Source organism: Eumetopias jubatus, unplaced genomic scaffold (assembly GCF_037043125.1).
Source record: "Eumetopias jubatus isolate StellerSeaLion01/CBP00866 unplaced genomic scaffold, mEumJub1_p1.0 scaffold_8, whole genome shotgun sequence".
NCBI classification, from domain to species: Eukaryota; Metazoa; Chordata; class Mammalia; order Carnivora; family Otariidae; genus Eumetopias; species Eumetopias jubatus.
The window spans coordinates 24,686,481-24,703,412 of NW_028274814.1; positions in this window are offsets into that span (position 1 = coordinate 24,686,481).

Consider the following 16,932-nt stretch of genomic DNA (forward strand, 5'->3'; position numbering starts at 1 on the left):
AGCCCTTCAGAGGATCTTTGTCTGTTTTCTTCTTCGTTGGGGTAGAACGTGGGCAGAGGGGGCCACATGGCAACCCCCCACCTAGGCACTGTGCAGGAGGATCAGCGCCGTTGAGGCCCTAGCTGATGACAGATTTTAAAAAATGTCCTATTGTTGTCCTTTACTGCTGAGGGGACCTTGAGTCAGGCCTAAAGCCCAGGGCAGAATGAAGGCCCTTTCTTGGGTGAATCTCTTTTTGAGCACAATAGACGCAAACTTAGAACAGGCCTTGGTTATGTCAGAGATACAGGCAAAAAAGAGCCCATTAGTTCTAAGAAAAATCAACCTTTCTCTGAAGGCTAAAGTTATCTTCCATCTCAGATTCTTGTATTCGGGTGTGCACATGCACACACACACTCACACACACACGCCCGCACGCACACACACTTAAAAAGAAAGGATAAAGAGAATGAAAATGGGTTTGGAGGTCCAGGTTAGTGCGTGAGTGGTCACAGTATTATTACGCAGGAGGCAGATGCTTGTGACTATGGCAACTTCGCTCCGGAGGGAGAAGTGTGAAATGGAAGGAATATTAATCAGGTTTGGGGGGAGGGAAGATGCTTAGGGAAGGGATGGGAGTGGCAGGCGGGTCCAAGAAGGTTGGGTAAGGCTGGCTCTGGTGCATCTTTGGGAAAAACTGTCATGCACTTTAGATCTCCCTTGTTTGCTGTGGGCCCCACTTTTCTGCCCGAATGCCATCCCAAGTCTAGGGCAGTGACCCCTCTAGAACGTGGGCTAAAGACAAACATGAAGCAAGGTGCAGTCGTTCCCAAACATGGCCTTTTTGCTTTTATGACTAACCTGATGGAAATATTCCACTGTAGTCACATTTTCCCTCACTCAGTCATCTGTCCCTCAAATCTAGTCTGTGTGCTGCCGAAGGCAGCACTGTCTCAGTGGACCTAAATTGCTTAGAAACTGTCATATCCACCACCTCAGTTCAGTCACCAATTCTGACTAAAAGAGTTCCCATCACAGAGTGTTTATGTTCGTGCCAGATCCTTCACTGAGGTGTAGAGATGGGAAGTAACTTGTCCAGGTTCACACAAAGAGTGAATACCTCCCTTCAGAGCCCTTTGCCATTCTGCTTGTTTAAACAAGCCCCAGTGTGTCTGTGTGTGACGAGGGATCACTGGAGCTTTGCTGAATTTTCTTTGGTTGAATTCCCTTGTGTCTACATGGTCTGAATGTCAGTGACTAAAACACAGTTACAAGAGAGCAGCTTGTGGTAACTGCTCTTACAGAAATGTGTGCTTCCTACCTTACACAATATAGGACAGTTTCATTTGCTCCAAATCAATTCCTGACAGTGCCCAACTCCGTGGATCGTGCAGATAAAATGCCCCTATTATGCTTCCTTTAAAAATACTTAGGAAATGTGTGCATTTTTATTTGTGTGGGAAGATGATATTGTGAAATATTAACATAATCTCCTATCTGTCAAGGACACACACATTTTCCCCTTGGCACTTACCCGGCTTGAGGGCATCGGAAAACAGGCCTCTGCTTTTCTAGAGTGGAGTTGGCCAGACTTAGCAAATAAATATACAGGGTGCTCAGTTCAATCCGAATCAGATCAATGACATAGAATTTTTAGCATAATTATATTCTCTGCAGTTTTGGGGATGTACACTAAAAAATTACTTGTCATTTACCTGAAATTCAAATGCAACTGGGTGACTCGGATTTTCTCTGGCAAGCCTACCCCAAAGGAGGGTGAAATCAAAGGACCAGAGTAACAAAGGCTTGGCTTTTAAGTTTAAAATCTGTGGGTTAGTGTAAAATAAAAATACAAAGGCTTGGCTTTTAAGTTTAAAATCTGTGGGTTAGTGTAAAATAAAAATACGAGGAAGACCACTTGCTGAGTGGTTTTATTTTTCTGCATGAGAAGAAAAGAACTCGGGCGTGGGGAAGGGGGCAGAGGCTGGGGCCAGAAAAGTAAGAGGCAGGGGTGAGCGTAGCTGTTCCCCAGGCTTCTCTTCACTCTGCACAGAGCCGTACGTTCCCCACCTACCCCGGGGGGATCGTGGAGCAGCCCGGCCCGGGAACGAGCGATGTAGGCGTGGCTTATGGCAGCCCCGCCCCCGTCCCAGAGTGCAGTGCGCAAGGAACTTCCCAGGGTCCTTGCGGCTCCACAGGTCGGTCCGGCCTTTCGGAGGCGCAAGTTGTGTCCCAGCGTGGCGTTGGCAGGTGCGTGGGGCCGTCCCTCCCCTGTGCCGTGTGGGAGCGCGTCCTTCTGCCCCCCAATAGATCAGCGCGCTGTTCCGTTGCATCTGACAGCTGATTGTGCCCTGGTAGCCGCCCCTAGCTGCCCGGGCACGTCCAGTGGGCAGTGGGAATGAACCACACTTGCCCTCCCGAGCCCACCTGTGCGCTGGGGGGGTTATCAGGGAGACCACGGAACAAAACCTGTGCTGTTTTACGGGCTGTGTGGTCTTAGACAAACACCTGATGCTCGGTTGGCTTACCTGTAATACGGAAACAGTAATGCCCCTTCAGTGGGTCCTTCTGAGGATTAAATGAGATGATGTATATAGCGCCAGTATAGTGCAATGCCTGGCACGTAGCCGGGGTGCCGAAGGTCACTTTCGTTGGGTGGAAGCAGTTCGTCTTTGGGCAACCCCCTGACCGCACCCTCTCTCCTTTCAGGCTCTTGAAGCCGTCTATCCTGTTCGTTTAAAATCACCTCTCAGCGAAGGGCCGTTCAAGTGTCCAGGTGAGAAAACATTGTTGTTTAAAATAAAGTCTTCAGGATAATTGACTTTATGCCTTTTATCTAACTGTGGAATGCAAGGCTTCGGTTTCTGAGTGAAGCTTGTTAAGGGAGGAATTTTTGGAGCAGGGAGCCCTTCCTTGCTGTGGACATCATAGTAGATGGCGGGAGCAGCCTGAGAGGAGCAGGGTGTCAAAATGGTAGGCCCTGGGCCGGGCCCTGGTCCTGGCAAACGGTGATGCTCTTGTGTGTCCAGCAGTTGGCTGGGAGATGCCTGGGGGCAAAACAGCAAACTGTTACTCTGTGACTTTCAGGGTCACACTGCAGCAGATGTCTATTCTTGGTTGGGGCAATTAGCCTGAAAGTGGAAAGTCAGCAGGAAGAGAACAAGACCTTCACGTAGGGAGGGACATGACTGATGTACATTTGGTTCAGTTTTCAGCTGCAGGGGAGGGAAGGCGGCTAATTAGAGGAGATAGTACTACCTGGGGATTTCAGCTGATCCAGGTGGGGGTAGAAGGAGTCGTTTGCTCCTCGTAGGAAATTTTGTTGTGGCGGTTTTGAGGCAGTCACTTTGACGTGGGCATGGCAAGAAGAAAAAAAAAAGCATTCTTTATTACCAGGTAGTGCGCATATTCAGACATTCTGACCCTTAACCCGTCCTGAACTTCATTCTTACTCCTGAGGGAAGCTCCGGGGTGCACTTAAGCCACGAATGGGATAAGGATGTGAAGGGCATCAGGGATAGGGTGAGGGTTTTTGAGCATAATAAATGTTGAAAATGAAAATGTATAGGCTTATAAATTTAGCTGTGAAAGGTGTTCCTGTGTCAAGTAGCCATTTCAGACATAGTTTCATGGATGAATGTGGAACTTGGCAATCCTCTGGCCGGCGTGGGAGAGGGAGAAGCGACTAAAACCTTCCTACCTGATAGAGATCCCGGGCTTCTGTCGTCAAGTGGGGAAGGGAGGAAGCCTGGGAACAAATGGGATTTTGAATGGAGTGGAACCTCGCGGCGAAACAGCCTGGCTTTCCCAGAGCCCCCGCACAGATCTCCTTTTGGAAAGGGGAGAGAGAAGACCCCATCCTGCATCTTCGTCAGTACAGGCACTTTAACCTCCTGTTGACACCTTCGAAGGGTGAACCCAGCCATTCCTGTAACTAACTCTACCCATTACTCAAGTCTCCCAGGGCTGTTTCTGTCCCCCACCTCCTGAGATCAAGTCCAGGAGAGATTTTTTTTTTTTTAAGATTTTATTTATTTATTCATGAGAGACAGAGGGAGGGGGGGAGAGAGAGAGAGAGAGAGAGAGAGAAGCAGAGGGAGAAGCAGGCTCCCAAGGAGCAGGGAGCCCGATGCGGGACTCGATCCCAGGACCCTGGGATCATGACCTGAGCCGAAGGCAGGCGCTTAACCATCTGAGCCACCCAGGCGCCCAAGTCCAGGAGAGATTTGAACCTGACATGAATGCATTTAATTACCCAAGTCCCCTCCCAGAATATGCTTCTGCTCCTCTTGTATCTGTCTCAAGGTTATTTGCTACCACCTTTTCCCCCCTTTTTGTCATGCTTAAACTTTCTGTAAATGTCACACCTGATATTTTGCTATGTTTGAAGTACCTTTAAACCTGTTTTCCTTTTCTCTCATGTTGACTGCTCCTTTCATCTCTGTTTAGCTGAACTATTAACAATATCCTTGAACCTAGTTTTTTTTTAAAGATTTATTTATTTGTTTGAGAGACAGAGCACGTGCTCAAGTGGGGAGGGGCAGAGGGAGAGAGAACCCCAAGCAGAGGCGGCGCTGAGCGTAGCACCCGATGAGGGGCTTGATCCGATGACCCGGAGATCACGACCTGAGCTGAAACCAAGAGTTGGTCACTGATGTACTGTGTGACCCAGGTGCCCCTAATTGTGTCGTAATTACACACCTCTGTCCAACTAGTCTGTAATCTTCTCTTAGACAGGAGCCCCCAGAACACTAACGGCTTAGTTTCTCTACCAGTGTTTCCCAAGGTGTGTCTTAGAACACTGGTTCTGCTGGATGTTAATCAACACTTACAAACTGCTCATGGCCTTATAAATACTTCGCATGTACGTAGGTATTGTTATTACCAAATCCATTTTGTCGATGAAGAAAATACTAGCTACTAAATGGCAGAGCCATCCAGGGTTCAAACACAGGTAATATTGTCTTCTCCATCAGGCTACAGGTATATTGCCTCTCAGGTTAATAGGAATTATGTGTTACAAAGTTTCAAGAATGAATGCCCAATTTAATAAACACTGGATTAACCTAAGTTAAATAGGTGGATCTTTGCTGCAGGGTATGGAGACTTCTCAGAGCTTTTTGTATGTTAATGCACGTTGTGAATTTCCAAAGGGAGGATGGAATCAACAGCATTCCTTACACGTTCTTGGCTACCAAACCTTATTTTTTCCCCCATAGATTATCTTGCACATCAATGTCTATGGAATATAATTTGGAAAATATTACTTTAGATCAGTGTTTCCAAATTCATACCACATTATAATTAATAAATTATCCACATTTTAAACTGGACAGTTGTATATGTGTATATTATATATTTATCACATTCTCCCCTCCCCTGCCCTCGGTTTTATTGAGATATAATTGACATGTATCCTTTACAAGTGTACAGCATCATGGTTTGACTTACATTTACTGTGAAATGACCACAATAGGTTTAGTTAGCATCCGTCATCTCATTTAGATACAATAAAAAGAAAAAGCCCCCCCCCCCAAAAAAAGCTAAAAAAAGAAAAAAAATCTCTTTCTTTGTGATGAGAACTCAGGATTTACTCTTTTAAAAAACTTTTTGTGTATTACACAGCAGTGTTAACTCTAGTCATCATGTTGTGCGTTACGTCCCTAGTACTTACTTGTCTTAGAGCTGGAAGTTTGTATCTTTGGACCGTCTTCCTCCAGTTCCCTAGTCCCTGTCCCCAACCCTCCCACCTTCTCTTTTTCTGTCACTTTGGGTTTTTTTTCTTTTTTCTTTTTCTTTTTTTTTTTTGATTCTACACGTAAGTGAGATCATACAGTATTTGACTCTCTGTCTGACTTATTTCATTTAGCATAATGTCCTCAAGGCCCATCCGTGTTGTCACAAAAGACAGGATTTTCTAGTATTTTTTATGGTGAGCAATATTCCATTATATATATGTACACCACAACTTCCTTATCCATTCATCCGTCTGTGGATGCTTAGGTTATTTCCATGTCTTGCCTCTTATAAATAATGCTGCTGTGAACCTAAGTAAGGATGCAGCTGTCTTTTTGAGCGTTTTCCTTTTCTTTGTATATACAGTTGACCCTTGAACAATGCAGGGGTTGGGGGTGCCAGACCCTCCCCCTACAGTAAAAAGTCTGTGTGTAAGTTTTGACTCCCCCAAAACTTAACTACTGATCGTCTCCTGCTGACCGGAAGCCTTATTGATAACATAAACAGTTGCTTAACATATATTTTACATGTTATGTGTATTATCTACTGTATTTTTACAATTAAGTAAGCTAGAGAGAAGAAAATGTTAAAAATCGTAAGAGAAGATACATTTACAGTACTGTACATATATTTACTGAAACAAATCCACATATAAATGGACTCACATGGTTCACACCCATGTTGTTCAAGAGGCATTTGTATTGCCAGAGGTGGAATTGCTGGATCAAAGAGTAGTTCAGTTTTTAATTTTTTGAGGATTCTCCAAACTGTTTTCCATAGTGACTGTACTAGTTTTCAATCCCAAGTGTACTGCACAAGAGTTCCCTTTGCTCCACATCCCCAGTATCTGTTGACATTCAAACAGGTGTGAGGTGATATCTTATCATGGTTTTCATTTGCATTTCCCTGATGATAGTGATGTTGAGCATCTTTTCATGTACCTGTTGGCTGTATATTGCCTTTGGAAAAATGTCTATTCTTTTGCTCACTTTTTTTTAAATAATTGAAGTATAGTTGAAATATAATACTAGTTCCAGGTGTACAACATCATGATTCAACATTTACAAACATTATGAAATGCTTGCCACATTAAGTGTAGTTGCTGTCTGTCACCAAAAGAAGTTATTACAATATTATTGAACATATCTGTATACCTTATGCCACACTTTTAAGCCCCATGACATACTTACTTTATAACTGGAAGTTTGTACCTGTTAATCCCCTTACCCTGTTTTGCCTGTCCTCCCACCCTCTCCCCTCTGGCAACCACCAATTTGTTCAATATATATATATATTTTTATTGTCATGTTAATCACCATACATCACATCATTAGTTTTTGATGTAGTGTTCCATGATTCATTGTTTGTGCATAACACCCAGTGCTCCACGCAGAGTGTGCCCTCTTTAATACCATCACCAGGCTAACCCATCCCCCCACCCGCCTCCCCTCTAGAACCCTCAGTTTGTTTTTCAGAGTCCATCGTCTCTCGTGGTTCATCTCCCCCTCCGACTTACTCCCCTTCATTCTCCCCTCCTGCTATCTTCTTCATCTTTTTTTTTTCTTAACATATGTTGCATTATTTGTTTCAGAAGTACAGATCTGTGATTCAACAGTCTTGCACAATTCACAGCGCTCACCATAGCACATACCCTCCCCAGTGTCCATCACCCAGACACCCCATCCCTCCCACCCCCCACCACTCCAGCAACCCTCGGTTTGTTTCCCGAGGTTAAAAATTCCTCATATCAGTGAGGTTATATGATACATGTCTTTCTCTGATTGACTTATTTCGCTCAGCATAACACCCTCCAGTTCCATCCACGTCATTGCAAATGGCAAGATCTCATTCCTTTTGATGGCTGCATGATATTCCATTGTGTATATATACCACCTCTTCTTTAGCCATTCATCTGTCGATGGACATCTTGGCTCTCTCCACAGTTTGGCTATTGTGGACATTGCTGCTATAAACATTGGGGTGCATGTACCCCTTCGGATCCCTCCATTTGTATCTTTGTGGTAAATACCCAGTAGTACAATTGCTGGATCGTATGGTAGCTCTATTTTCAACTGTTTGAGGAACCTCCATGCTGTTTTCCAGAGTGGTTGCACCAGCTTGCATTCCCACCAACAGTGTAGGAGGGTTCCCCTTTCTCCGCATCCCTGCCAACATCTGTCGTTTCCTGACTTGTTAATTTTAGCCATTCTGACGGGTGTGAGGTGGTATCTCATTGAGGTTTTGATTTGGATTTCCTGATGCCGAGCGATGTTGAGCACTTTTTCATGTGTCTGTTGGCCATTTGGATGTCTTCTTTGGAGAAATGTCTGTTCATGTCTTCTGCCCATTTCTTGATTGGATTATTTGTTCTTTGGGTGTTGAGTTTAATAAGTTCTTTATAGATTTTGGATACTAGCCCTTTATCTGATATGTCATTTGCAAATATTTTCTCCCATTCTGTCGGTTGTCTTTTGGTTTTGTGGACTGTTTCTTTGGCTGTGCAAAAGCTTTTTATCTTGATGAAATCCCAATAGTTCATTTTTGCCCTTGCTTCCCTTACCTTTGGCGATGTTTCTAGGAAGAAGTTGCTGCGGCTGAGGTCGAAGAGGTTGCTACCTGTGTTCTCCTTTAGGATTTTGATGGACTCCTGTCTCACATTTAGATCTTTCAACCATTTGGAGTCTATTTTTGTGTGTGGTGTAAGGAAATGGTCCAGTTCCATTCTTCTGCATATGGCTGTCCAATTTTCCCAACACCATTTGTTGAAGAGACTGTCTTTATTCCATTGGACATTCTTTCCTGCTTTGTCAAAGATGAGTTAACCATAGAGTTGAGGGTCCATTTCTGGGCTCTCTATTCTGTTCCATTGATCTATGTGTCTGTTTTTGTGCCAGTACCATACTGTCTTGATGATGACAGCTTTGTAGTATGGCTGGAAGTCTGGAATTGTGATGCCGCCAGCTTTGCTTTTCTTTTTCAATATTCCGCTGGCTATTTGGGGTCTCTTCTGGTTCCATACAAATTTTAGGATTATTTGTTCCATTTCTTTGAAAAAAGTGGATGGTATTTTGATGGGGATTGCATTGAATGTGTAGATTGCTCCAGGTAGCATTGACATCTTCACAATGTTTGTTTGTTCAATATATTTATGACTCTGTTTTTATATTTTTGTGGTTGGTTGGTTTTTTGTTTTGTTTTTTAGATTCCACATAAAAAAGTGAAATCATTTGGTATTTGTCTGATTTATTTCACTTAGTCTAGTACCCTCTAATTCTATGTTGTCATAAATGGCAAGATTTCATTTTTTTTTTTTTTTATGGCTGGGTGACATTCCATTGTATATGTGTATACCACATCTTCCTTATCCATTCATCTATTCATGGTCACTTGGGTTGTTTCCATATCTTGGCTATTGTAAAGAATACTGTAGTAAACATAGGGGTGCATATGTCTTTTTGAATTAGTGTTTACGTTTTCTTTGGGCAAATACACAGAAGTGGAATTACTGGATCCTGTGGTATTTCCATTTTTAATTTTTTGAGGAACTTCCATACTGTTTTCTCACTGTGCTTGCACCAGTTTGCATTCCCACCAACAGTGCACAAGAGTTCTCTGCTTCACATCCTCACCAATACTTTATTTCTTGTCTTTTTGATACTATTCATTCTTATTGGTATGAGGAGATATCTCATTGTGGTTTTGATTTGTATTTCCATAATGGTGAGTGATGTTGAGTATCTTCATGTGTCTGTTGGCCATCTGTATGTCTTCTTTGGAAGAATGTCTGTTCAGGTCTTCTGCCCATTTTGCAGATTTTTTTTTTTTGGCTTATTTTTTTGGCCTTGCAGTTTAGAAGTTTTTGTATATTTTGAATATTAACCCCTTGTTGAATATATCATTTACAAATACCTTCTCCCATCCAGCAGGTTACCTTTTCATTTTGTTTATGGTTTCCTACACTGTGCAAAAGCTTTTTATTTTGTGATAGTCCCAATAATTTATTTTTGCTTTTGTTTACCTTTTCCTCAGGAGACATATCCATAAATATGTCGCTAAGGCTAATGTCCAAGAGATGACTGCCCCTGTCTTCTTTTAGAGGTTTTACCATTTAAGATCTCACACTTATATCTTTCATACATTTTCAGTTTATTTTTATATATGGTATAAGAAAGTGGTCCAGTTTCATTCTTTTACATGTAGGTGTCCCGTTTTCCCAACACCATTTATTGAAAAGACTGTCTTTTCCCCATTGTGTGTTCTTGCCTTTGTTGTGGATTAATTGACTGTATAGGTGTGGGCTTATTTCTGGGCTCTGTGTCCTGTTCTACTGATCTGTGTTTCTGGTTTTTTTTGGGGGGGGGTGGGGCAGTACTCTACTGTTTTGATTACTGCTGCTTTGTAATATAACTTGAAATGTGGGATTGTGCTGTCTGTCTCCAGCTTTTGTTTTTCTTTCTCAATATTGCTTTGGCTATTTGAGGTCTTTTGTGATTCCAAATGAATTTTAGGATTATTTGTTCTGCTTCTGTGAAAAATGTTGTTGTTATTTTGATAGGGATTGCATTGAATCTGTAGATTGCTTTGGGTAGTATGGACATTTTAATGATATTAATTACTCCAAGCCACAAACATTGCATGTCTTTCCATTTGTGTCATCTTCAGTTTCTTTCATCGGTGTCTTATAGTTTTCAGAGTGCAGGTCTTTCACCTCCTTGGTTAAGTTTATTCCCAGGTATTTTATTTTTTTGGTGCAATTGTAGATGGGATTGTTTTCTTAATTGCTCTGTCTGCTTTTTCATTAGTAGTGTATAGAAGTGCAACAATTTCTGTATATTGATTTTGTATCCTGCAAGTTTACTGAATTCATTTATTCTAATAGTTTTTTGGTGGGGTCTTTAAGGTTCTCTCTATCGAGTATGTCATCTGCAAGAAGTGACAGTTCTATTTTTTCCTTATCAATTTGGCTGTCTTTTATTTCTTGTCTGATTGCTGCAGCCAGGACTTCCAGCACTCTGTTGGATAAAAGTAGTGAGAGTGGGCCTCCTGGTCTGGTTCCTGATCTTAGAGGAAGCACTTTTAGTTTTTCATCAATGAATATATGATGTTAGCTGTGGGTTTTCATATAGTGCCTGTATGATATTGAGGTATGTTTTCTATGAACCCACTGTTGAGAGTTTTTATCAAGAATGGATGTTGTAGATTTTCAAATGCTTTTTCTACATCTGTGGAGATGATCATATGATTTTTATCCTTTCTCTTGTTGATGTGAGGTATCACATTCGTTTGCAAATATTGAACCACCATTGTATCCTGGAATAAATCCCACTTGGTGGTGAATGATCCTTTTAATGCATGTTGTTGAATACCTCACTAATATTTTGGTGAGGATTTTTGCATCTACGTTCATTGGGGATATTGGCTTGTAATTCTCTTTTTTTTGGCATGTCTTTGTCTGGTTTTGGTATCCACAGTTCAACTTTGTTAATTAGTAATTGATCTGTTGAGATTTTGTATTTCTTCTTGATTCAGTCTTGGAAGATTGTATGTTTCTAGGAATTTATCCATTTTTTGTAGGTTGTCCAATTTGTTGCCATATACTTTTTTTTTTTTAGTATTATAACTCTGTGTTTTTGTGGTATCAGTTGTTATTTCTCCTCCTTCATTTCTGATTTTATATATTTGAGTCCTGTCTCTTTTTTTCTTGTTAAGTCTGGCTAAAGGTTTGTCAGTGTTTTTATTTTTTTTTCAAAGAAGCAGCTCTTGGTTTCATTGATCTTTTCCATTTATTCTATTTCATTTATTCCTGCTCTGATCTTTATTATTTCCTTCCTTCTACTAACTTTGGGCCTTGTTTGTTCTTTTTTTAAATTCCTTTATTTGTAAGGTATGATATTTTTCTTGTTTCCTGAGGTGGGCCTGTATCACTATAAACTTCCCTCTTAGAACTGCTTTTACTATATCTCAAAGATTATGGATCATTGTGTTTTCATTTGTCTCCATGTATTTTTTTTTATTTCCTCTTTGATTTTTTTGGTTGACTCATTGGTTGTTTAGTAGCATGTTGTTTAGCCTTGGTGTGTTTGTGTTTTTTTCCAGTTTTTTTTCTTGTAATTTATTTCTAGTTTCATACCATTGTGGTCAGAAAGATGCTTGATCTGATTTCAGTCTTCTTTTTTCTTTTTAAAGCTCTTATTTGAGAGAGAGAGAGAGTGCGCGTGCGTGTGTGCAAGAGCAGAGGGGAGGGGCAGAGAGAGAGGGAGAGAGAGAATCTTAAGTGCACTCTGCACCCAGCGTGGAGCCCGACGTGGGGCTCAATCCTATGATACTGAGATCATGACTGGAGCCGAAACCAAGAGTTGGATGTTCAACCAACTGAGCCACCCAGGTGCTGCTGATTTCAGTCTTCTTAAATGTATCAAGACTTGTTTTGTGGCCTAACATGTGATCTGTCATGGAGAATGTTCTATGTGCACTTGAATATGTATTCTGCTGTTTTTAGACGGAATGTTGAATATGTATTCTGCTGTTTTTAGACGGAATGTTCTGTATGTATCTGTTAGTTCCACCTGGCCTAATGTATTGTTCAAAGACATTGTCTCCTTGTTGATTTTCTGTTTGGATGATCTATCCATTGATGTAAAGTGGGGTATTAAATCCCCTACTATTACTGTATTACTGTCAGTTTCTCTTTTTATGTCTTTTAATATTTGCTTTATGTATTTAGGTGCTCCTATGTTGGATGCATAGATATTTACAATTGTTATATCCTCTCCTTGGTTTGATACTTTAACCGTTATTTAATAACCCTTTTTGTCCTTGCTACAGTCTTTCATAAAAGTCTATTTTGTCTGATACAAGTATTGCTACCCTCGCTTTTTTCTGCTTCCTTTTGCATGGAATATATATATATTTTTTCCATTCCTTCACTTTCAGTCTGTATGTGTCTTTAGGTCTGAAGTGAGTCTCTTGTAGGCAGCATACAGATGCATCTTGTTTTTTTATCCATTCAGTCATCCTGTGTCTTTTGTTTGGAGCCCTTAGTCCATTTACATTTAAAGTAATTATTGATTGAGACACTCTTATTTGCCATTTTTAAAATTGTTTTCTGGTGCTTTTTGTGGTTTTTCTCTGTTCTTTGTTCTCTTGTTCTCTTCCCTTGTGGTTTGATGGCTTGCATTAGTATTATGCTTGGATTCCTTCTCTTTATTTTTTGTGTATCTACTGCAGGTTTTTGATTTTTGATTACCATTGAGTTCATATATAATATCCTATAAATATAGCAGTCTATATTAAGTTGATGGTCACTTAAGTTCAGACCCATTCTGAGAAAAGCACTAAATTTTACTCTCCCCTCCACGTTTTATGTATATGATGTCATATTTTACATCTTTTTGTTTTGCGTATGCCTCCACTAATTTTTGCGGATAAAATTGAGTTTACTGTTTTTGTGTTTTAATCTCCATACTGATTTTATAAGTAATTAATTTATGTTTACAGAATGTTTGCTTTTAGCTGTGAAATTATTTCCTTTCTTAATTTTCTTCTAATTATGGCCTTTTCTTTCCACTTAAAGAATTCCCTTAATATGTCTTGCATGGCTGGTTTGGTGATGATGAACTCCTTTAACTTTTATTTATTTGGGAAACTCTTTGTCTCTCCATTTCTGAATGATAATCTTTCTGGGCAGATTTTTCTTGGTTGTAGTTTGTTTGTTTTTTTTTCTCCTCAGCATTTTGAATGTATCATGTCACACTCCCTTTTGGCTTATAAAGTTTCTACTGAAAAAATGAGGTAATAGCCTTATGGGTTTTCCTCATATGTAATTGTTTTCTTTTTTTCTTGCTGCTTTTTAAAATTTTCTCTTTTTCATTACCTTTTGCCATTTTAATTATTATGTGTCTTTTGGTGTGGACCTCCTTGGGTTCTTCTTGTTAGGGGCTTTTTGTGCTTCCTGGGCATGAATGTCTGTTTCCTACTCCATGTTAGGGAAGTTTTCAGGTATTATTTCTTCAAATAAGTTTTCTGCCCCCTTTTTTCTTCTTCTGGGACCCTTATAATGTGAATGTTATTATGCTTGATATCATCACAGAGGTCCCTTAACCTATCCTAATTTTTAAAGTTGTTTTTTCTTTTTGCTGCTCAGCTTGGGTGCTCTCCACCACCCTCTCTGTCAGATTGCTGATTTCTTCTGTGTCCTCTAATCTGCTGTTGATTCTCTCTACTGTGTTTTTCATTTCAGTAATTGTATTCTTTACCTCTGACTGGTTTTTTTTTTTTTTTTTATTTTCTATGTCTTTGTTGAAATTTTCACTGAATTTATCCACTCTTCTCTCAGGTGTGGTGAGTATCTTTATGACCATTACTTTCAACTCTTTATCAGGTATTTTGTATACCTCCATTCCATTCAGCATTTTTTTCTTTTCCTGTGGTTTTTGTCTTGTTCTTTTGTTTGGAACAAATTCCTCTGTCTCCTCATTTTGTCTGACTCTGTGTTTTTTCCTATGTATTATGTAGGTCAGCTCTATTTTCTGGTCTTGAAAGTAGTGGCCTTATGTGGAAGGTGTCACAGTCTTCTGAGACCACTAGAACCAGATGCTCCCAGGGTGTCACTTGTGTGGGCTGTGTGTGCCCTCCTGTTGTGGTTGAGCTATGACTGCTTCAGGCCCACTGGTGGGCAGGGTTTTTCCCCTCTGTGGCTGGCTGAGAAGCCCTGCTGCAGCTTCTATGGGTGTGCTGGGAGGCGAGACTGACCCTCAGCCTGGCTGTCTGCAGTCATCTGCCCCTGTTGCTGTGGGTGCACTGATGAGCAGGTCCTGACCCCACTGTAGCTGTTTGAGAGACCAGCTCTTGTAGCTACTGTGGGGGTGCTGCTGGGCAGGGTTTGCTTCTGGCACACCTGGCTGAGAGGCCTGGCTGTGGCTAATGCTGGCATGCTTGTGTGTGGGGTGAGCTCCCCCACTCCTTAAGGCAGAGTTGATTGGGAGGGCAACTTGTTTCGCTGAGTCTGCCCTCTGGGTGTTGTGGGGTGGCAGTTACTTTGGAGGGGGGCGTCAGTCCTGACCCAGGCTGTCCATTGGGTGTGGTGGTGTGGGAGTCACTTTGGAGGGACACCTGTCTGGGTGGGCTGATGGTGTGGGCAGTCCACAGGGGAATGCTGGGGCCTGGCAAGTGGTGTTAGCAAGGTAGATGGAGAGTGTGAGAACTAGTTCCTGCAAATGTCCAGCTATCTAGGATGAAGGAAGGTAAGGAAAATGGTGCCCACCAATACTTTTGAAGTTCCTACAGTTCTCTTCCCCTCTGGCACAATGTCCTAAAATTAATCAGTAAATCTCCTTTATGTTTAACCTGTGTGCTTTTCAGATTCCTACTTCTGTGCCGGGTCTCATGCTGAGTGAGACTATATGCTGGCTCTTTAAGAGCAGAGACTTGGTTTCCTATAGCCCTCCAGCTCTCCTAGAGTTAAGCCCTGTTGCTTTTTCAAGCTCCAGCAGTTATTACGTACTGATTTTCAAAGCCAGATGTGATGGGGACTCGTCTTTCAGTGTACCAGGCTGGTGTGGGGCTTGCTCCTCCACGCTTGTGCTATCCCTTCCACTTGTGGGCAGCCAGGTTGGTGTTTTGGTTCCTGACCATGTTTCTACTTCTCCTGTTCTATTCAATGTGGGTTTGTCTATGACTTCAGTTGTGGAAGATCTGTTCTGCCACCCTTCAGGTTGTTTTTGAAGTGAGTTGTAATACATGTAGTTGTTGCCTTGGTGTGTCTTGGAGGTCGTGAGCTCAGGATCTTCATACTCCGCAATCTTCCCTCTCTCTTGTCTTTTGCCCTCTTTTTAATTGGATTATTATTATTTTGTTACTGGATTGTCTGAGTTATTTACATATTTTGAATATTAGACCCTTATCAGATACATGCTTTGCAAATATTTTTTTCCCATTCTGTAGATTGTCTTTTTACTTTGTTGATTGTTTTTCTGTGCAGAAACTAAATTTAGAATTTGATGTAGTCCCGTTTGTTATTTTTTATTTTATGGCTTGTGCTTTGGGTGTCTTTTTTTTTTTTTTTTTTTAAAGATTTTATTTATTTATTTGAGAGAGACTGAGAGATAGAGAGCACGAGAGGGAAGAGGGTCAGAGGGAGAAGCAGACTCCCTGCTGAGCAGGGAGCCCGATGTGGGACTCGATCCCGGGACTCCAGGATCATGACCTGAGCCGAAGGCTGTCGCTTAACCAACTGAGCCACCCAGGCGCCCATGCTTTGGGTGTCTTATCCACAACATTGCCAAGATCTGTGTCAGGGAGCTTTTCCCCTATGTTTTCTTGAAGGAATTTTATGGTTTTGGGTCTTATATTTAAGTCTTTAATCCATTTTGAGTTAATTTTTGTGACTGGTCTAGTTTCATTCTTTTAGGTGTGAATATCCAGTTTTCCCAGCACCATTTATCATAGAGATCAGCTTTTTTCCATTGAGTATTTGTGGTTTCCTTGTCAAATATCAGTTGACCATATACTCTTGGGTTTATTTCTGGGCTCTTGATTCAGTTCTGTTGATCTGTTTGTCTGTTTTTATGCCAGTCCATAAAAACTGTTTTGATGCAGTGCTTGAAATCAGGAAGTGCGATGCTTTCCTTTTTTGTTCTTCTTTCTTAGGATAGTTTTGGCTATTTGGGGTCTTTGGTAGTTCCATATAAATTTTAGGGCTGTTTTTTATATTCTCTAAAAAAATGCCGTTGTAATCTTGATAGAAATTGCATTGGATCTTTAGGTAGCTTTGGTAGTATTGACAATTTAACAATATTCTTCCAACCCATGAACATGGATTACTTTGCTATTTATTTGTGTCTTCTATGATTTCTTTCATTAGTGTTTTGTAGTTTTTAAAGTAAAGATCTTTCACTTTCTAGGTTAAGTTTATTCCTAGGGATTTTATTGTTTTTGATGGTGTTGTAAATGGGATTATTTTATTTCCTTTTCAGATAATTTGTTGTAAATTTATAGAAATGCTGTTGATTTTTGTATTTTAATTTGACTTTGGTTAATCTTTTCTATTGTTTTCCTGTTCTTTATTTTATTAATTTCTGCTCGAATCTTTATTATTTTCTTCCTTTTGCTTACTTTGGGCTCAATTTGTTCTTCTCTACTTCCTTAAGGTGTAGAGTTAGGTTGTTTATTTGGGATCTTTCTTGCTTCTTAACGTAGGCGTTTACAGGCGTACCTCGG